Below are 20,167 nucleotides of genomic sequence, written 5' to 3' on the forward strand. Positions count from 1 at the left end.
TTGCTTCTACCCTTTGAAGCAAAAAGCATCCTTCCTGAAGGAAGAGGGAGACGGAAACCCTATTATTCTCACTCAGGTGTCCCGAGGGCTCGGGACATGTCCTACAGAAGATCTTTGCTTTTAATATTTCTGATCTACCTCTGAGGTAGGGAGAAGGGAACATAGGAGTCTCAACAGAAAGGGAAAATGAGGATACCCATGGGAAGTCCTCCTCTGAAGCCAGGAAGGCACTGGCAACAGGAGACCATGACTCAGATGGCCGCTCCATCAGAAACCAGAGTCCCAGAGGGCAGAATGCCAGAACCAGAAGGATCTCCGAAATCATCTGGGTGATTAGGTATGGGAATAAGAAGAAGCTATTTGCCAATGGTAAAATTGTAGCTGTGACAGTATGTGCTGTTACCCGTACGCCAAGTGAGTGGGGAATCTGGTCCAAGACTTGGGCCTCTTCCTGCCTGATTTAGAAAGTGTCACCTTTGCTTTGGAGGCACTGGAGGAAATCTTGACATGAACATGCGTGCTCGTGCATGCTCTTTCTTTCGCTCTCAAATAAATAAATAAATATTAGAAAGGGGAGGAGGAGCTCAGGTTTCTTTTTTTATTTTGTCCTCACATTAACAAAAGGTAGGTGTTGTTCCTCTGTTTTTGGATGTGATGCAAGATAAGGTTCAGAGACGTTCAGTGACTTACCTAAGGACATGCCACAGATGGCGGCAGTGCCAGCCTTCAAGCTCAGGTACTTTTTAAGCTTCTTATTTTGAGATAATTTTAGACTTACAAAAAAGTTGCAAAACTAGTAGGGTGCTCCTATATCCCCTTTAGGCAACTCCTCTTTACATGAACACCTTAAATAGCCATAGAACAATAATCAAATCTAAGGAATTCACCCTGGTATATTACTACTCTCCACGAAGTACGGACTTTATTCAGATTTCATGAATTTTCTCACTAGTGGCCTTTTTCTTTCCCAGAATCCATTTCCACTTCCCACATCCCTGTCTGTTGTCATGTTTCCTTAGTCTCCTACCATCTGGAATGGTTCCTCAGTTTTTCCTGTCTTTCGTGATCTTAGTGCTTTTGTCAAATACTGATGAGTTATTTTGTAGGATGTCCTGCAGTTTTGGTTTGTCTGATGTTTTCTCAGGATTCTATGGAAGGCATTGGGAAGGTATCCGCAGAGGTGATAGTCCTTTTCAGGCCATACTATGTTTATTACGTTGACATGTTGTATTGGTGATATTAATTTTGACTACTTGCTAAAGATGGCATCTGCTGGGTTTCTCCACTGTACACTTACTGTTTTCCCCTTTCTGATTACTAAATATTTGTCAAGGAGATACTTTGAGACCATATTCAAATCCTGTGTCCATTTAAACTTTCATCCACCAATTTTAGCATCTATTGGTAGATATTGCTAGCTGCTGTGCCTAGTGTGGTCCTTATCCCTTCTACATTAATTAATTGGCATTCCTCCGTAGGAAAGACTTGTAGGTTTATCCATTACCTCATTTAAGTTCAGTTATTGTAATTCCAAGTTTATCGTTCTTTTCCCTATAAGCACAGGTGAAGGAAAAAGGGAAAGAATTTGGGTTACTGTAAATGTATGATTGTTTCAGATGTGCAGTGGGAAGGAGGTAGGGATAATTTTGTTCATTTCACAAGTATTGATCAAACACTTCTATACAAGGCATTGTATGAGGTCCAGTGAAGGAAAGATAAGTGTACAAAAAATCCAAAGAAGGCTGATAAATCAAAGATTCATACTGAAGGTACTTTTTACAAAAGGGATAATGAAACTTCTCAACCAAATATTGAACTGAAAAATAGTCACATCGATGATTATGACAAGGGCAAGTGTCTCATAAGGCAGTCAATTATCAAGCCCTCACTGCACGGTCAGCTCTGTGTGATATAGGACATTTCCAACAAGATTATCATGCTGGGAAGATCTTGGTGTCTTAGTCTGAAGTGTTATGAGCATTTTAGACTTTTTCTCCTAATTCAGAGAGAAGAACCCAACTAGAAGAGAACTATTTGACTGCCTTTGGGCCCATGATTCCTCTCCTGCCTGGAAGATAGCACAAGGCTTCAGAGAATTCAAGCATGCTCCTCATTAGGAAATTGGGAATTAATTTATATATGGTACCTGGAAGAGTTAAACTTCTATTTTTGGTGACTAGAACTGACCATACGGGCATAATCCCAGTGCCCCAAATATCATCAGATGATAAAGGACTAGCATGGCCAAAAGATTTCCAAACTAGAGCATATTATGTTAACCAGTAGTCAATAAAGATAAAGGGCAGCTTTACAGAGAACACTAATTATCCTTTTGTGTGGAGTGTAATGAGATCCAGCTAGGGGCAAATATAGATTCTCCTTGTGTGGGTCAGTGGTTTATTCTCCTGTCTCCTATCAAGAGTAATCATTTGCATATTCAGGCAGAATGTGAATTGTTTAGGACACCCTTGTGAAGAATGCTGATGTGAAGAGCATCTAGCTCCATTACACTAATGTCATTAAAAAAAAAAAAAATCTGTCCAACAGGAGAGCTTATTCTAGCTACAACAGGCTTTCCTTTATATTCTTCTTCAACTTTTCTGCAGTTGATTCAGGTAATAGCTTTTGTTTTAGAGATGAGGAGACCGCAATTCAGTGCCTTTATGTCATTTTTGCCTACAACGGTGGATCTAGATCTCAGACCCAAATGTTCTGATTCTAGAAAATGTGTTTTTAGCCTTACGCCATATTGCCTCCAGTTAGTGATATTCTTAAAATTCCTTATAACTATAAGTAGTATGATCATATGACCCACTTTTCTCGGAGTGGTTCAGATTTATATTTTCTGCCATGGCATAATTATTGATAGTATGACTTTCTACTCTTAAAAAAAAATAAAATGTCCTGTCTTAGACAACGACATATCACCCTATCCATAGTAAGGCTCAGAAAAATTCTAGCTGAGAATGCATGCAATCTTTAAACATATGTTAAGGAAATCCTAATAAACTCCCTAAGTGTTAAAAACTAATTATGCCAGGGGGACCTGGCTGGCTTAGTCAGAAGGGCATGCAACTCTTGGTCTCAGGGTTGTGAGTTCAAGCCCCACATTGGGTATAGAGCTTACTGAAATAAGACATTTAAAAAAGTGAAATTATGCCATTTAAATATATCATGATGCATTCTCTTGTTGGAATAGTATGCACATATAACACACACACATATACCCAATATTTAATGATCTGGGAAAAAAGCTCAAAAAAGACAAAATTATAATAACTTGATTCAAATTGTATGTGTATGTGGTTATATCTAGGTAACAAGATTATAGATGATTTTCCTTTTAAAAAAATATGTTTCTGGATTTCCAAATAGCCTACAATGAATATGTAAAAATTTAACAGCTAAAAATTATCTTTAAAATCTCTCCTTTAGAATGAAGGGATTTCTTTTGACAGGAGAATATAAAGTTGTCACCTTGGAGGAAGTAAGACCGCATAGATAGAAGTCTAGTGGTATAGGAATAATCCTTCTCACAAGTAGAACAGAGCTTTATATCCCCAAATTTTTCTGATCATATTTTCTCACTTAAACTTCCAAAGAAGGCTGTAGTCAGTAAGCTTATGTCCCATTTCACAAGGGAAGCCATAAATGCAGAGAAGACACTGAATAAGGCGTATGTGGGAGCTCCAAGGTTGTCCCAGGTAAGACCTTCCACCACTGGCTCTTAACGCTTTTCCTACATTGGTGTTTAATATCAACAGTGAGACCCTGAGCTAACAGGGAGAAGTGAGTCCGTTTGCTCATGCTGCCGTCTCTTGTGTGGACTATAGGGAAAACAGGGCATATTGCTGTCATGGTGTAACACGGGAAACGAAGAAAAGCTTTTCCTTTATTTAAGCAACCATTTAGCCAGCCATTAATTTCAATCCCCAGCCATTCAAAAGAACACTGACTACAACTCTAAGACAGGTTCCAAGCCTGAATTTGTTGTGACTGTGTCTGCTGTATGATTTACGGTGTCTTGCTTTTTCCCTCTGGTCCTGGATTTCTCCATCTGCAGAATGAAAACTTGTAACCAGATCACCTCTATGGTTCCCTCTGGCTTTGATAGTATGTGATTCCAGGCTTCTGAGCTTCAGAGGGAAAAAGTGAATTCCAAAGCTGTATTCCAGAAGCACCCTGTCTAACTTGGGCTCTACTTTTCTTTGCATTTGGAATCAGCCCAAAGAAAAGGTCATTTTTGCAGACATCTTGAGGTTGCGCTCCAATGTCCTCATTAAATAACAGGAACCCAGACTGGCAGGCCCAGGGGAATATTCAATCAAGGAGAAAAAGGCCAAGTCATTACCGGAACCCTATCATCAGAGCTGTAAACACAAGCATTCATTCGTGGGCTTTAGCTGAAAGCATGTTCAATCATGCACTCTCCCTCCTTATACAGGTTCCGTTTGTCAAATGCGTGTGACCATTCCGATAAGTCACCAGGGGTGGGAAGGGAGAAAGAGAAAGAAAGAAAATTGCCACCGTAAATAGACTCTGAACATAGAGAGATCAAAATAGACAGCCTCTGGCTTTAGGGGATGAGTCATCGTCGCAGCCCAGACCGCAAAAACAAGCGTGGCTTCTCTCCTTCGCAGCAGTCTTCCTGTCTGGAAAGGAAACACTGCTCTGATTGGAGATATTGGCCATTTTACAGACTTCAGAGCGGTTTAGGCAACTGAACATATAAGAAGGGGAACAGGTAAAATGATTTTTCCAAGTGCTTCTCTGGAGAACCAGCTACCAACTCTGATTTGAAGACACGTAGAAAATTTCCTCTTCAGCCACCACTGGTTTTTGTTTTGTTTTGTTTTTGTATGATGGTCTTCACTTCTGGTGTGGTGTACATATTTGTTTTCCTTCAAGTAGTAGAAGTTATTTTTCTGAGACTTGGTTTCTGGGCACTGAGTTGAGCGCTGTGAGGAAAGGAGAGATGAGCTGACATGAGGACCATCTAATGAGGAAGTGGACAGGCACACGCATCACGATATTATGAAAGGAGATATGTGCTGAAACAGGAAAAGCCCAAGACTACGGGGGTGTGAGGGAACCAGCAGTGGGCCCTGATGAATGGTCCACTGGATTGAGAGACTGGTGCGAAGAAGGCCTACGTGTGTTCAGGATTTAGCAGTGAGTCTAGGTTGAGCTTGATGCGTCGTGCACGGTGAGGGAGGAGAAGAAATAAGGCTTGAAGGACAGATTGAGTCCAAATCCGGAAGGAGCTTGAATGCCAAGATGCAGTTTTGGGCCTTGTCCTCTCTGCTGTGAAGATGGGGAGGGGAAGAAGCAGAGACACTGTGGGAAAGTAACAATGCCAGACGTAGGGAGGAAAGGATGGAGAAGCAAGACCAAGGAAGACTGGTTAGGGACTCTCGTCCCAGTTCAGGGAAGAAATAAACTATGGCCCCTGTTCGCGTAGTAAGAAATATATATTTGGTCTTTGTCCCTGGTTCTTGGCAAAGAGTTCTTAAAACTCTTGTAATTTCTTCAGTGATAGGAGTGATAAGAGCATTTTTTTTTTGACAAAAATTTTTAAACACAGAGCTCCTATAAATCCCTTGGAATTTCCCGAGTGCTAGGAAATTTTTTTTTTCCTAATGAGACAACTGGCTTCTGGGGGTCCCTAGATAGTTTCAGTATGGGGCTTATCACCAGAAAAATCAGGGAGTGACTAGAGGGATGGAACTTTCAGTCCCATCTCCTAATTCCTGGAGAAGGGCAGAAGTGGAGTGGCTGGAGCTTGAGTCAACCACCAATGGCCAATGAGTTAATCAACCATGGTGATATCATAAACCCACGATATAAGTCCTGAAACATGGGGTTCGGTGAGCTTCTGAGTTGATGAACACTCAGAGGTACTAGGAAGGTAGGAAGATAGCATGCTCCTTCTCCCATTCACTGCTCTTTGCATCTCTTCCATTTGTCTGTTTCTGATTTATAACCTTTATAATAAGTCTGTGATAGTAAAATATTCCCCTGAGTCCCGTGAGATGTTCTAGCAAAGTAGTAAATCTGAGGAGAGGATTGTGGGAACCTGCTGAATTTATAGCCAGTTGGTCAGAAGTACAGGTGGTAAGACGGGCCTCTGAAGTGGGGGCAGATTTGTGGGAAAGAGTTCTTAGCCTGTGGGACCGGCTCTAACTCGACGTTAGTACTAGAGAGCTGGGGAATCAGTTGGTGTGGGAAACCCTCCTACACACATTTGATGTCAGGAGTGTCGTGAGTAAAACCAGCTCATTGCTCCCCACCTAGAACATTCCCTTAGATTAGAAAGGAGAGCATCTACAGAAAAGAGTAGAATAAATATGTTTGAATTTTTAATCTGGTTAGGGAGGATATCACTATAAAAATGTTCACCATCATAATGTGTGTGAAATCATCAAGGGATCAGGGAGACAGCTGGAGTCAGCTCAGTTTGACACAAAGGAGACTGCCCACTTTATAGGAATATGGGGCAAATAGATTTAGCTGGCCTACTCACACTGTAGACTTTATTTACTGCTCTGAGTTCTGAATACTATATATTCAACCACATTTTCTTTCCAGCTTATGATTTCTTTCCTGCCTTGGTACCAGTTCTTGGTCTTTAGAAGGCAGTGGCTTGGAAGAAAGAGAGCTCATGTTACTGCTGGCTCAGCTTTGCTTCCTGTCTGACTTTGGGTAAATCCTCTGATCCCTCTGGGTCTTGGTTTTCCATCTGCAAAATAGGCATCATGTATTGAATTAATCAGTGCCTGGGACCCCTTGCAGCTCTAAGAGTTTAGGATGAATATTTAGTAATGAAGTAGTCTTCATTACTAAGATTATCCTTCACAAAACAATCCCGTATCATTGAACCCTCCTGATAACTTGGGATGTGCTGTGCAGGTATTATTATTTCAGCATATTTCATAGAGGTGTAGATAAAGGTATAGAGATACATAGAAGGTAGGTAATTTTTACAAGGACATACAGTGAATTGATGAGGTGGTCAGCACTAGAACCTTGGCCACCTGACTCCCAGCCCCCCATGCTCTCTCGGCTCTCCCAGGCTGTACTGGTCCCTAAGAAAGGTCAGTGGAGTACATTGCCAGGAACACACCCAGTTTCCATGTTTGTTCTTGAATATCTTGTATTTCCAGTGTTTGTCCTCAGTGATACCAGGCCAAAAGAAAGGGAGCCATTTTACCAGGGTCACTGCAAAATATTACTCATGAAAGACACTTTTTTAAAAAAGATTTTATGTATTCACTTGTCAGAGAGAGAGAGAGAACTAAGTAGAGGGAGAAGCAGACTCCCACTGAGCAAGGAGCCCAATGTGGGACTCAATCCCAGGACCCTGGGATCATGACCTGAACTGAAGACAGCCGCCCAATTGACTGAGCCACCCAGGCAACCTTGTGAAAGATATTTCTTTAAAACTACTTCTAGCATGCAACTCTTGACCTTGGTGTTATGAGTTCCAGCCTCATGTTGGGTATAGAGATTACTTAGGTATAAAATCTCAAACAAAACAAAACAAAACCCGTCCTTTTGCTGGGATCTGTACAGATGTCAAGTTTCTTTTGCTGTCTTTACTTCCATGGGCAGCTGTAGGAAGTTACCCACTTGGATGTGGTCAGCAGGCAGAGGCTGGACCATCTACACTCCTCAGCGTGTGTCCCTCTGGCCATAAAATCATGCTAGCTCTGGGCCAAATGGATTTTACTGGTTGTCCAGCATCTTCTTGAACTACTACATTACGTCTGGAACCTAGACCTGTATTGTCAGCTATCTGTGGATATCTTCCCGGCCAGCTCACATTCAACATGACTGAAGCCAAATCTATGTTATCTTCCCCAAATACTTCCCTTTTCTCCTCCAGTTGCATTGCCTTCCATTCAGTCCAACAAGCTAAAACCTGATCCTTTTAAGTCCTTTTCCTCTTCCTCTTCTGCATTTGATGAAGTCCTGATTGTGTTCCATTTGCAATCTTGCTTTCCTGCATCCTTCTTTGAACTCATTCTGTTCTCTCCTTTTCAGGATCTCCACCATATTTTCCTGGACTATCCATGTAGTCCTCTCACTGATTTCTCAAAGCGATTTGATAAGCAAATATACATTTTAAATTTCTAAGTGGGAATAAAGGATGCATTTTCCAAACTTATTAACCATGGATATTTGTTTCCAGGGTATGTCTGGCCAATGTTCGTCTAGTCATTCCAGATGAATTATAGTCCCTTATCATTGTCACATCTGTCCACCCCTACTTGTCACTGCACTTGTTATTTCCATTGCTTAGAATGCCCTTCTTCCTGACTCTTGCCATCTGGGGAAATCCTACGCATGTTTCATGGTCCAATTCAAATGTCTCCTACTCTCTGAAGCCTTCTTTGATCCCATGTCCCGGGATAACCTCTGAGTTCTCAGAGGACTCTGCACTTGAGTTTATTATGATATTTGTTTATTTATTCTGTGTCTATTATAATATTTAAATCATATTCTAGTTATGTATGTTTGTATCTGTCTTCCAACACATTGTAAGCTCTTCAGGGGTGGAAACTATATTTTATTCATCTTCCTGTCATAAGACTAGAATGATGATTTTGTTTTCTTTTACTTCCGTATTGATTCAGCAACTTATGGTTGACACTGCATGAACTTGATGCAATAAACTAGCTTATGATTCTAGTACAGTGGTCTCTAACCTCTTTGCCTCCCCCATTACTACCTGGGTCTAGATGGGAACCGGTGGGGTTATGCTGTGGAACATGGAGACATTGGTTTAGAAAGCGAGATGGGACGAGTATGTTGGCAGTTACAGTACAAGAACCTTCTGGGAGAAGTTATCTGAGAGAGGAGAGCAGGTATTAGGGATGATTCCTGAAGCTTCAGTATCAATATACTACCTTTACTGAAGTACCTACTCTGTGCAAGGCTTTGTGCTAGAAGCCTGGGGACACCTGATGCCTCAAGGAACTAATAGTTAGTAGTTGGATTGCTAAAGACTCCACATTCCCATGAACAAAACCCAATGCTACTAGCTGGGCTACAAAGATAAACTTATTTTAAGGATGTGAGGGTGTCAGCATCCAAGAGCAAGGAAATAGTTAGGTCTGGAACTGAACTGGAACCAGGGGATGAAGAGCCATAGGGAGTCTAGGAAGTGGTTGTACTTTTGTTCTTTTTGAATGTCTGTTTTCTTCTTCTTTCTTGCTATAGGCCAGTATTCTTAGTTTTTCTAGCAATCTATGGTTCAGAAAGCTGTGTTAGGAATGTGGCTAGCACTGAATATTACATCTAGCTGAGTTACTTGAGACACATAATTTTCCCAAGTCTCCCATCTATGAGATGAGATTTGACTGGCTCAAATGTCAGCTTTGAGGGGCTATTTTGACAAGTTCTGCCTTAAGTCATTTTTCAAATTTCGTCTGATTATAAATAAATATGAAATATTAGAAAATAGTGACTCTGGGAAAACTCTTATCCTACTCTAGATTCCGTTGTTCTTGGGCAGCCAATAAAACCTGTTTTGTTAGAACAAGTGAGCATAAGATTCCTCCCTTACCTGTCACTCTTTTCCACCTAGGAACATCCTGGTTCTCTCTAATCCACACTGCCTTCTCCTTTCTTCATCCCCTCTCTGGCCTGCCTCCCATCTGAGTTGCCACCCTGAGCCACATCAACGATATTTTGCACATTCGAAATATATTTGCCAAAATATCTTCTGATATTTTAAATAGCCCAGTAACTCTTCAGTTTGGGGACAGTCCTTGCCTTTCCCATCTGTGCAGTAGTAATGCTTCTCTGTGTACACTGCCACAGGATTTGCCAAGTGTTTTTATGTCTATTAGCTTATTTGGTCTTCACAACAATCATTCAGTCACTCAACAATTTTTATTGACTATCTACTACATACCATGTGTTGGGATAGGTATAGGGCTACAATTGAACAAAATACACATAACCCCTGCTCTGATGGAGCTGATAGTCTAGAGGGACAGAGTTCATATTTCCCCTCCTATTTTTAGAGACAAAAAGACTAATGTGAAATGATAGTAGATAGGTAGTAGAGCTAGGGCCCACCTGGGCTTCCCATTCCCTAACTGGGACTCTAATCTTGCCAACCTTCTGCCTAGCTGAATATCCCTGAGTGATCTCCCGGAGTTAACTCAGAACAGCTGATGCCAATGAGGATGTCAGAGTGACTATAGAGAAGCCCAAAATATCAAATTTTAAGAAAGTAAGAAAATCAACCAGCTTCTGAAAACCCCAAAGTAGGGGGAAGGAACAGATCCCAAACCAAAACAATGAACAGAATGACATTAATAGCCACTGGAAAACAAAAATTAAAGTAGTTTGTTCTCTCAGAGACGAAACCCCATAGGGTGTCCTTACGTTACAGGGAAAGAGTTTGATGTGAGTATCCAGGTCCCGCTGTGAGTAGAACTCCAATTTGTATCTTCCATGCAGCCCTGATTGACAGGCAAAGCTGGACTCAGAAGGGAACAAGCCACTGCTTGGCTTCTTACCTTTTGAAGGATGATCACGAGGGGTCCTAGTGGGGTGCATAGAGGAGTGGGGTGAGCAGGGAGAAGGAGGCTCCCATTAATGGGTCCTACCCTATGCCCGCAACACATTAAAGTTATGCCTGCTTTCCTCAGGCCAACCAACGCCCTCCTACTCTTCACATTTCTGTAACAGTCAAGTGCAGGCCTCGGTTGGTAGATGTCTAGGAATGAGGATGTGAACTTGGTTTCCCTGAGCTGTAATAAGACATCTTAAGTTACAGAGGCATTGATGTTTGCCCCTCTACTCCTCCATCTTTATGCTGGAAGATAGTCCCAGGGCACGCAGTCCCATGGATACTGAATGAAAACAGAGCCAAAAGATGAGAGGGTGCATTTCTCAGATGTTAATCACGGGTTTGAAGAAGACAGGGTCCCTGCCTCAAGAGGAGGGAGACCTATGTAGACCATAATTCCACTATAATCAAATAAAAGGTATGTATGTATTTGGGAAAGCCCAAAGGAGAGAGAGATTCCTTGCATCTGGGTAATGCTTCAGAGCGGGACGCTGGCGTGAGAGTTTGCTTGGTAGCCAAGTATAGTTGGGGTTGAGGGACAAGGGGAGACAATGGCCAGGTAAGCAAAGGCCTGGAGGTGTGAAAGTGCTTGAGGAGTGTTTGATGTGTTGCTGACTGTGTTTCCGATAGCAATGTCCTTTATGTAATTAGATAAGATAGACAGTTGTCTGAGTTTTAAGGTAGGCTGGTTACTTAAGATCAGTAAATTAGCCATAGAGGTTTAAGAATGTAGTCTTCATTTCTTATTCACTTCCTAGCCCAGTGTAGGTTGCCAGGAATTCTTCTCCAGACCATCATTCAGCGGCCTGAACTCCTTTTGTGTGTAGCTCTGTTCTCTCATAGGCCTGTGTTTGCCCTCAATGGGTAGATGGAAAAAGAGAAGGAGGATGGGTCATGTATGCACAGATAACTTAAAGGTAAGGCTGGGAAGTTATGAATTTCACTCCCATTCATATTTCTTTGGCCAGAACCTAGCTAGATGGCCACATTTAACTGCAAGGGGTTCTGGGAATTAGAGGCTAAGGGGAGAACATGCAATGTCAAGCAGAACCATCTCTACCACAGCTTGGAGTCTGGAGAACAGGGGAATGGAAAGAATGAGGGTATTGTACCTACCAGATTGGAATTTCTGAAAGCCTCCAGCTTCCCTGGGGGGGCAGGTGTGTGATAAAGGAGTCAGGCTGGGCTGTTGGTGAGAAGTGCCCTGTGGCCAGACTCTTCAGCAGAAAAGAAGAATGATTCTAACTCTAGGGTGCTTGTATCTAGATGAAAGAATTCTGCTCCAGCCATGAGAAAATGGACAAGAAATCATTTCAGCTCAGCTCTTAAAATGGGAACAAAAAGAAATCCAGCCAAGAAGGCAACTTACAGCCTCAACATTTATAGAGAACTACGTGTTCACTGTCTTCAGCTGATCTTCCCGCTAATCTTGGGAGAAGGACCTGGTTGAGAATTCTCATTCCCATTTTAGAAATGAAGAAACCTAAGCCCAGAGAGGTTAAATGATTTACCTAGGGTTGCACAGTAAGGAGACAGACCAGCCATCCCAACCCATGTCGTATTCTTTCCACAGTTCCACACATCCTCCTTTCCATGGGGCAGATGCTGACCATACTTTGGAAAGTTGACCCAGATCCAGTCCTAGACGTGGGGCCAGGATCCTGGGGGAAATTCTCCTCTCAGCCACCCTTCTGTCAGCCTGACTTTTGGAATCAGTGAACCAACTCCTCGTTCAGAGAGCATGTACATGTTAGCTGTCAAGCAGCGCGTGCAGCCTCTGACAGCCCCAATATCGCTGTTTGTATTATCAGACAATTACCAGCCGAGCTCGTATTCATAATTTGACTAACAACTCGCGACAATGATTATTTTTCTTTTCCTGGCAAAACAAATATAGCAGCATTTTCTTTTCAGCATCAGCGCTGATGCTCCTTGGCATTCTATCAGCTGAAGAATTTTTTTTTTTTTCAAAAAAAAAAAATGTTAGTTGTACTCCCCCACATCTCGCTAACTTTACAGTCCCCCATGGCATCTGTGTGCAGTGAACTGAGCTGTTGAGACTAAATGTAATTTGCAATCAAGCTTCTGTTAACATGGAAATGTACCGGCTGGTCTGTTGCAATATGGGTTCTCATTCTGTCTAGCATATGGTTGCATTAAATCCAGTCTCCAGAATGTCTCTTGTTACCACATTGTCAATCCGTGCAGAGCAGAGAACCCTAAAAAACCACTAAAGGAACATATTTTTGGAATTGGCTCTTCTATTGGATCTTGACAAGAGCTGTCCAAAGACATACTTGGTTACTTGAAATGAACTAGCCCTGTCAGATCTATGCACACATATACACAGAGACACACAGTAAACTTGAAACCCAGTTAGATGCTCTGTATCTGCAAGCATAGGAGTTACACTGGAGGACAAAGGGAAAGGAGAAGGCGAAGGACTCAGCTCCATTAGTTACATTTGAGATGGTTTATTGATTGTTTTCTTGATACCTCAATATTCAGAGAGTCCCAGGGTATTAGAGTTGCATGGGACTTTAGCCGTCTTTGCAGCTAAAAGCACGGGCTCTGGAATTGGATGAACCATGGCTTGAATCCTGATGCCATCCTTAGCTTGGTGACCTTGAGGCTTTGTGTGCCTCCATCTGTGCCTTGGTGAAACAGAGGGTAGTAAGAGTACCCTCATGATGTGGGATGTTGTGGGGGATTAAATGCTTAGGCACAGTACCTGACTCAATCAATGGTGGTCATCAGTATCCATTACTTCTTCCTCACTCTCTCCAAACCCAAATCCAATGCTTACGCACCCCCCCCCCCAATAGCTCAAGCCACCGTTGTTCTCTTATTCATGTGTCACACTGGGGTGGCGTCTGGGATGCCCATCCCTTCCATGGCAGCCTGTTCTCTTCTGTGCAACTCTCTTAAGTAGTTTTTTCTCACATTAAAAATAAATCTCACCCCCACCCTGAGTCTTTCTTCTGAGGCATATACATAAAGCCTAACTGGGTGGTAGGCCTTAGGTATTTGGAGAGGCTGTCATGTGCCCTGTAGGCATGTCATATTCTTATTCAGCTCCTCTTGTTCCTCCAGCTTCCTTGTCTAATGCGGCATGGATACCCCTTGCTAGCCTGGTCCCATGCTTGGGCTTGCTTGGGTATGTCTATGTCACAGCAAACATGGTGTTTGCAGTGAGCATGGTGTTTGCAGAGGTCCTACCTAGCAATGATTTACCAGATTACAGTGAGCTTTACAGAATATTCCTCTCCTTGGAAAATTCATCAATAACAGTTTTCAGTAAATCATGTAATCCTTTAAACTCAATGGCGGGGAGGACCTTCATGCCTACAGGTCTCTATTTTGTGGAGAAAAAAATAATTTTTTTGAGGAAGTTAATGCCCTTGTTGTGTATCTATTCTGTAAATCTGAGGTGTTATGGGTTTTATTGGATGTGCTCCAAGTAGGAAACTCGTGCACAGAAGGTGTATGAGACACCAGAGTGCTGGGACATAAAATTCATCCAACATTTGAAGAGTACTTTGGAGGGTCAGGAGAAAATGGGAAAAGTTCTGTTTGTTCATTCATTCATTCATTCATTCATTCTCTTAGAAACCATTTGTGTGTTAGACACAGTGCTAGGCACCTGGAATATAATGTAAACATTCCTTTCCTGCTCTTGCCCTAAGAAGGTGGCAGCCAGATGGAAGCCTATTAAGATACAGGGTGATAAGATCTAGAATACTGCCAAAATACAAGATGATCTGGGGGCTGCCTCACCAAGACTGGAGTAGCTCAAAATTCCAGAGGTGGGGATAAAAATGTGGATAAGCAATTAAATTATTATGGGCTAAGTGTTATATTTAAAGATTATACGAAGTACTCTGAGCACTTTGAGGAATTTGTTCAACAAATATTGATTGAGTACCAATGTGTGCTGGAATCTACGATGATGAACAAAACAGATAGCCCTTGAAATTTATCAAAGTTACAGTCTTGAGCATTTGTGGGCCTGTGTACTCAAATATTATTTGTTTATTACTCACTTAAAAGCTATGATAAGTGTTACGAAGGAAGAGAAGAGGATTCTAGTAGAAAATAAGATGATGCCCTGATTTAGATGTTGGTGAGATATCAAGGAATGCTTCTTCAAGTTGAATTTAAATGGAGACCTGAGAAATGAGTAGGGATAAAATGACAGATGGAAGTGCCAAGTTCCATAAGAGGAATGAGCTTAGAGTTTGAGAGTTGAGAGAAATGGAGCTATAGGAAGGGCTTCACAGCCCATGTGGCTCTGGGCAGTTGGCTACATCTGGTGGGAGAGACAAGGCATCTCAGGCAGAAAGAGAAACCCTTATAGAGGAATGAGTGCCCCAAAAGACAACACACCAGTGCTGAGAGACGCTCCCTTAATGCTCCTTGAGTGTGTGGGAGGGAAGTTTATGATGGGGCCAGAAATGGAGAGAAGTTGGTCATGTCATAAATGGTTTTATCCACTATGTCGAAGGACTGATTACATCTGGAGACACTATGGAAACACCGAGAATGTTTTAAATTGTCTTTATTTTTATTTTGTATATCTATCTCCTCAATTTGTTTCAAAGCTTTACATGGGGAGGCATGCCTTTTGTATCTGTGTATCTCACCCCCAAATCCATGCTCAATTATAATTGGCCAAATTAAATTTCATCTCCTCTTGACCTCTTTGTTCCCAGCCCTGATTTGTGATCTGTGGTGGCTTCCACTTTGAGATTCTCTGTACCTCATAGTGACGTGGCGCTAAAGTGCCTTGAGTAGATCCCTGTAGGATCTCACTTCAACCCCCCACGGCACTTATGACCTGCTCCTGCATTCTGATGGATGGTTTCACTCCAGGATGTGAAGGATGAATCACACCATGACACAGGTATTTTCAGCTGCCAGTTGGCCATCCCTTATTGAGATCACAGAATCTGAGGCTTGTTAGACTGTTTAGCCCAGCACTTGGGCTCAGTGGAGAAACTCATTAGCTCCGTTTAATTAGGAAAACCAAACACTTACAAACCTACTTTGCTGTCAGTCTACTTTCTACCATCTCATTAGTGTATTTCTTTAAAAAAAAAATCGCACCTTTAATGTGGTGATGATTTTCTTAATTTCTTCGGCATCAGAACTCCATAGATTCAAGCTATTTAGTTAGAGAACAAGTAGAACAATTACACGACTAGCTGTCACACTTCTTTGAACCAATATCTTTGGTATCACTAAATTGAGAGTTTTAGACTTGATTTTCTATGTACAGGATACACAAAGGCAGTTGGTCCTGTAATATTGCAATTATTAAGACCATCTATTTTTAATAGCATCTTAAAGTTTTCAAAAGCTTTTATATCAGTCTGTTGAGTCTCATAAAATGCTGAAACAGAGCGGAGCAGGAGGTATCATCTCTGTTTGACATATGAGAATACTGGGGCTCAGAGCAGTTCAAAGATTTCTCAGGATGACAGCCCTGGGATGTCACACCCTCCCCCTCCTCTTAGGCTGGTGCAGGGGTTGACAACGAAGACCCAGATTTCAGGCCCAACTGGCTAGAGATAGTGGTCTATCAGTACCAGAAATGGGGATAATTGGTTCTCTGCCAAAGATTATACTTTCAGGTTAGGATGTGCTGAGGATTTGCTGACTAGAGGGCACCCGGCCCTGGATAAATATTTGTATGGCTCCATCCCTCAGCTGCCCTGGAAATGGATAAGCACTGTCTTCTCTACCTGGTGGAGGTCAGCATTTTTCCAAAGTCAGAAACATTTCATGTTTGCCCAAGGGTCCACATGGAGGAAGCAGACTCTTAGTCCATCTTAAATCTGTTCAGTAATCCACTGCTCTTCTATCCAGGCTTTCCATTCAAGGTGACTCCAGTGCAGGTATAGGTGGAGGAGATACTGATTTGATAATGTACTTTTATATGCTTTACCTCGTCTGATGCTCATGGCGCTCTTGCACGATGTGGCTTCTTGCATCTGTCACATCAGTTAGGAAATGGGGTTCTGTAAGGCATGAGATTTCTTCCATGGCAAACAGCTCATAGAGGGACATGAGAGTTTCAACCTTGGACCTCTGTGTCCATCATCAGGGCTCATTCCACTGCTTCTGCACAGCTCATGGCCCTTCCTCCGTCTTCTCTTTTCTCTCCTCTTGCCCCTCTCTGTGGCTTTCCCATACTCCTCTAGTATTCTTCGGGAACTCTTCCCATAGTCCTCTGGCCACATCTGCTTTCTATAAAGGTCCTCCTGTCAAGGTCCTCCTCCTTGTTTTAGGATGAGTTTAAAACTCAGAGTTTCCCAAAGATGTACATATTTTCATTACCATCTTCTCCTCGCTGGCTATCACAAATACTTCTTGAGCATTTACCATGTTCCTGGCACTGGAGATACAATGAGGATAATCGCACACCATCCATATCCTCTGGATTTAATGGGCTCGTGGAAGACAGCACTTTCCTGGAAGTTGACTCCAGAGGTCCACATGTCTCATAGGCAACCATTTGTTTCTACAGATTTGAAAAGTTTTTAATCTTCAGTTTGGGGGTTATGAATACTTACTCAACCACTCTGCCAGGTGACGTAGAGGCATGAAGAGAAAAAGGGATCTGGAATACTGATGTAACATCACACTCCAAAACAAAGAAGTGGGAAGTTCTGCTGTCTACCTGAACATTGAAATGTTAATAGGGGCGGGGGGGGGGGGCGGATGGTGGTGAGTAGGGTTGCTTGATAAAAGAACAGATGATACTGGTAAATTCATAATGGTTTTCCCTTTTAATTAAGGGGTTTCCTTTGGATCTTATCACAGGAATAAACACTGAAGCCAGGAAATTATATGAGTTTTATCTAGGTTCCTGCTGAAATTTTGGAACAGATTGTTACACAATTAATCTGTGGGCATCTTTGAAGAAAAGGCACCCATCACTAGAAGTTAATGCAAGTTTACTGCAAACACATCCTGCTAGACATACTGCATTTCCTTTTCTTATTGTGCCACTGAATTGGTGAATCAGCAGGAAGAGGACATTTTAGCAGTGGACTTAACATGACCTCCCATGATCCGATTGTACGTGAGATGGTAAACTCCGAGAGGGTTCATGCCATAGTCACTGGTTTCACAGTAACGGCTCTGAACATCTTTTTGTGAGCTAGAAAAAAGTTTCTGGCAAGGACCAAAGCCTTTTTCCTGGTCAATACCTTTTATGAACGACCTGGAAGTTTAACTAGAAGGAGAGATGTACAGATTTTCAGATGACCCCAGACTAATATGAAGAGAAAACAGCAGGGACTGGCACTTAGAGATGGCATGGGTTAGAGGAGAGGATGCTGGCTTCAAGGAAGGCTGAGCTGACCTTGCCTCTTGTCCCTGATACCTATCAGCAAACAACGGGGCCAGGGCTTAATCTCTCTGACCGTTAACCCTCAGACCTATAAAGAAGCAATATGGGTGTTGGTCTTTTCAGTTCAATATGAGAATTTAAGAAGGGGCCTGGTATTATGCTTGGCACATGTTTTCAATGAATTAATGCCATATTAATCATGATGTTACAGGATTAAAATCTAAAATGGTCTAGAGCTTCTAGAACACAGGACTGAAACCAACATGATGAAACACGTCAAAACTTAAGGTATGTGTGTGTGGGTGGTGGTGGAGGGGTCCGGATTAAATTTATGACACACAAAGCTTCTAAGAAGTACTAAGCATATGTTAGGCACTTTAAAAATGGATGTTAATGATGGCTTAATTAGCTGTGTGTGTTCGAAGGGAAAGAACACAAAGGAGGATCTTATATTGATGTTATATCTGTCTGATGTCTTCATATATGTGAAGGGCTGCTGTGTTGAATAGAATATGGACACATTTATTTGGGATTGTTCTGGTGAATAGAGCTAGGCCAAACTGGTGTATGTGGGTGACATTAGAAGACTTTCTGTGGCAGCAGAGCTTTCCTATAATGGGTCTGTGTGACCTGGGGACAGGTGATCTCCTATCAGATCAGCTAGTTGTCCTGGCACTGAATGAACCATGGGCAACACTGATTGTGTGGAGTGGGCATCGAGGCAAGTCTCACTTCTGTGTCACTTGTACTCAATGTCACTTTTGGGCTGGGCACTGAGCCAAGCGTTAGGGGGAGAATAAAGGTACGTGGCTCCCACTTTCATTGAGATCACAGCTGATGGGAGGAGAGGCCTCTAAGTCTCCTTGATGGAGATGAGAAGGCTTTTCACAGGACACTACCTTTAGGCAGACTTGGAGGATTGGTAGGGCTTTTCCAGGCAGAAAGGAATCCATTTAGGTGCCAAGTTTAGAGATATGGAACAACAAAATGCATTCTCAGAACGACAAATATTTCTGGCAATAGATATTGCCAGCAAGGCAAGGGTTAGATCACAAAAGGTCTACAATGTCTTCTAAGGAGTGCTGGAGCTCAGGCTCCCTCTCTCTGCTGTGTCTTGTCCATACCGTGTTAGGGCACTGATCCTACCACACTGTAATTATTAGCAAGTGGGCCTATTCAGTGCATAGCGAGCTCCTTGAGAAGAGAGCCCATGTCTAGGCATCCTTGTATCAGTCTCCTCTGAGCTCGCCTCTGAGCTTGCCACAGTTTATAAGCTCAGTAAGTCCTACTGAGTGAAAAAAATTAATCTGTGAAAGCAACACAGGTCTCATTGAAAGGATAGGTCCTGGCATGATTTATGAAGAGTTTTGTGCTCTTAGAAGTTGCTGGAGCTGTGCTGAGTATAGTACCAGGAATTACTTCTGGAGAGCCGTGCCTTCTGCAGGCGGTTGCTGCTAATGCTGACAGCAATTGCTAACATGAATTCAGTGCTCCATGAACCAGCACTGTGCTAAACTCTTTACATGCCCTGTCATTTAATTGGCTCAACATCCCTCTGAGGTATGTATATACTTTCCCCATTTAATAGGATTTGGGGAATGTGAGCAATTCACCCAAGTTCACACCGTCAGGATGTGACAGAACCAGAATTTGGCCCAGGTCTGCTGCTGATTCCAGAGCATGTGCTGTGGCTTAACCATTCTACTATTTATTGAACAAAGCATTTTGCCTGGTGAGAAAGGGTGGGGCACAGAGTTAGATACCCTTAGAAGTGAGATCGCCTTATTTGGTTAAAAGAAGTAGAGCTCTCTAGAATCTTCTTGCCTTTTATTCTACTTCTCTAGCAGTAGAGAAAGAAGTCCATGGGAAGAGGGCAAATCTGGAGGAACTAGAGCATCATGGATGCTGGTAGAGGCAATTCAGGAGATTACATAGTAGCAAGAGGGGAAGCGAGTGAATGGAGCTGAGACACAGAAACAGAAGTAGAAAGATAAGGCCCTTTGGCCTTTGGGCTTTTTTGGTGTGGGAAGTCATTTGGGGATGTTTCTCTCAGTTTTTCATTTGGATTGGCGATGTCTTCCATTTGGGAACCCTTTACTTATGAGGAGCTCCACAGCTGAACATAGGGTTCACAGGTGAAGAGGCCAGAAGCTCTATGCTTAGAGCACCTACAGGTCTCCTGAACCTGACCCGCCAAGCTCTTGAGTGAGGAAGGAGGCAGGAAC

General features: G+C 42.5%; 1 long non-coding RNA gene across 1 annotated transcript in view; it reads left to right on the top strand.

Moving 5' to 3' along the window:
* The window catches only part of LOC308351752, a 65,960-nt gene that overhangs the window by 41,092 nt on the left and 4,701 nt on the right, over positions 1-20,167 (top strand). Inside the window, exon 4 of the long non-coding RNA XR_013967602.1 lies at positions 18,154-18,230. This is a non-coding gene — a long non-coding RNA (uncharacterized lncRNA). The remainder of the gene's footprint in view (positions 1-18,153; positions 18,231-20,167) is intronic.

This window comes from Martes martes (assembly GCF_963455335.1).
Source record: "Martes martes genome assembly, chromosome: 1".
Lineage (NCBI taxonomy): Eukaryota > Metazoa > Chordata > Mammalia > Carnivora > Mustelidae > Martes > Martes martes.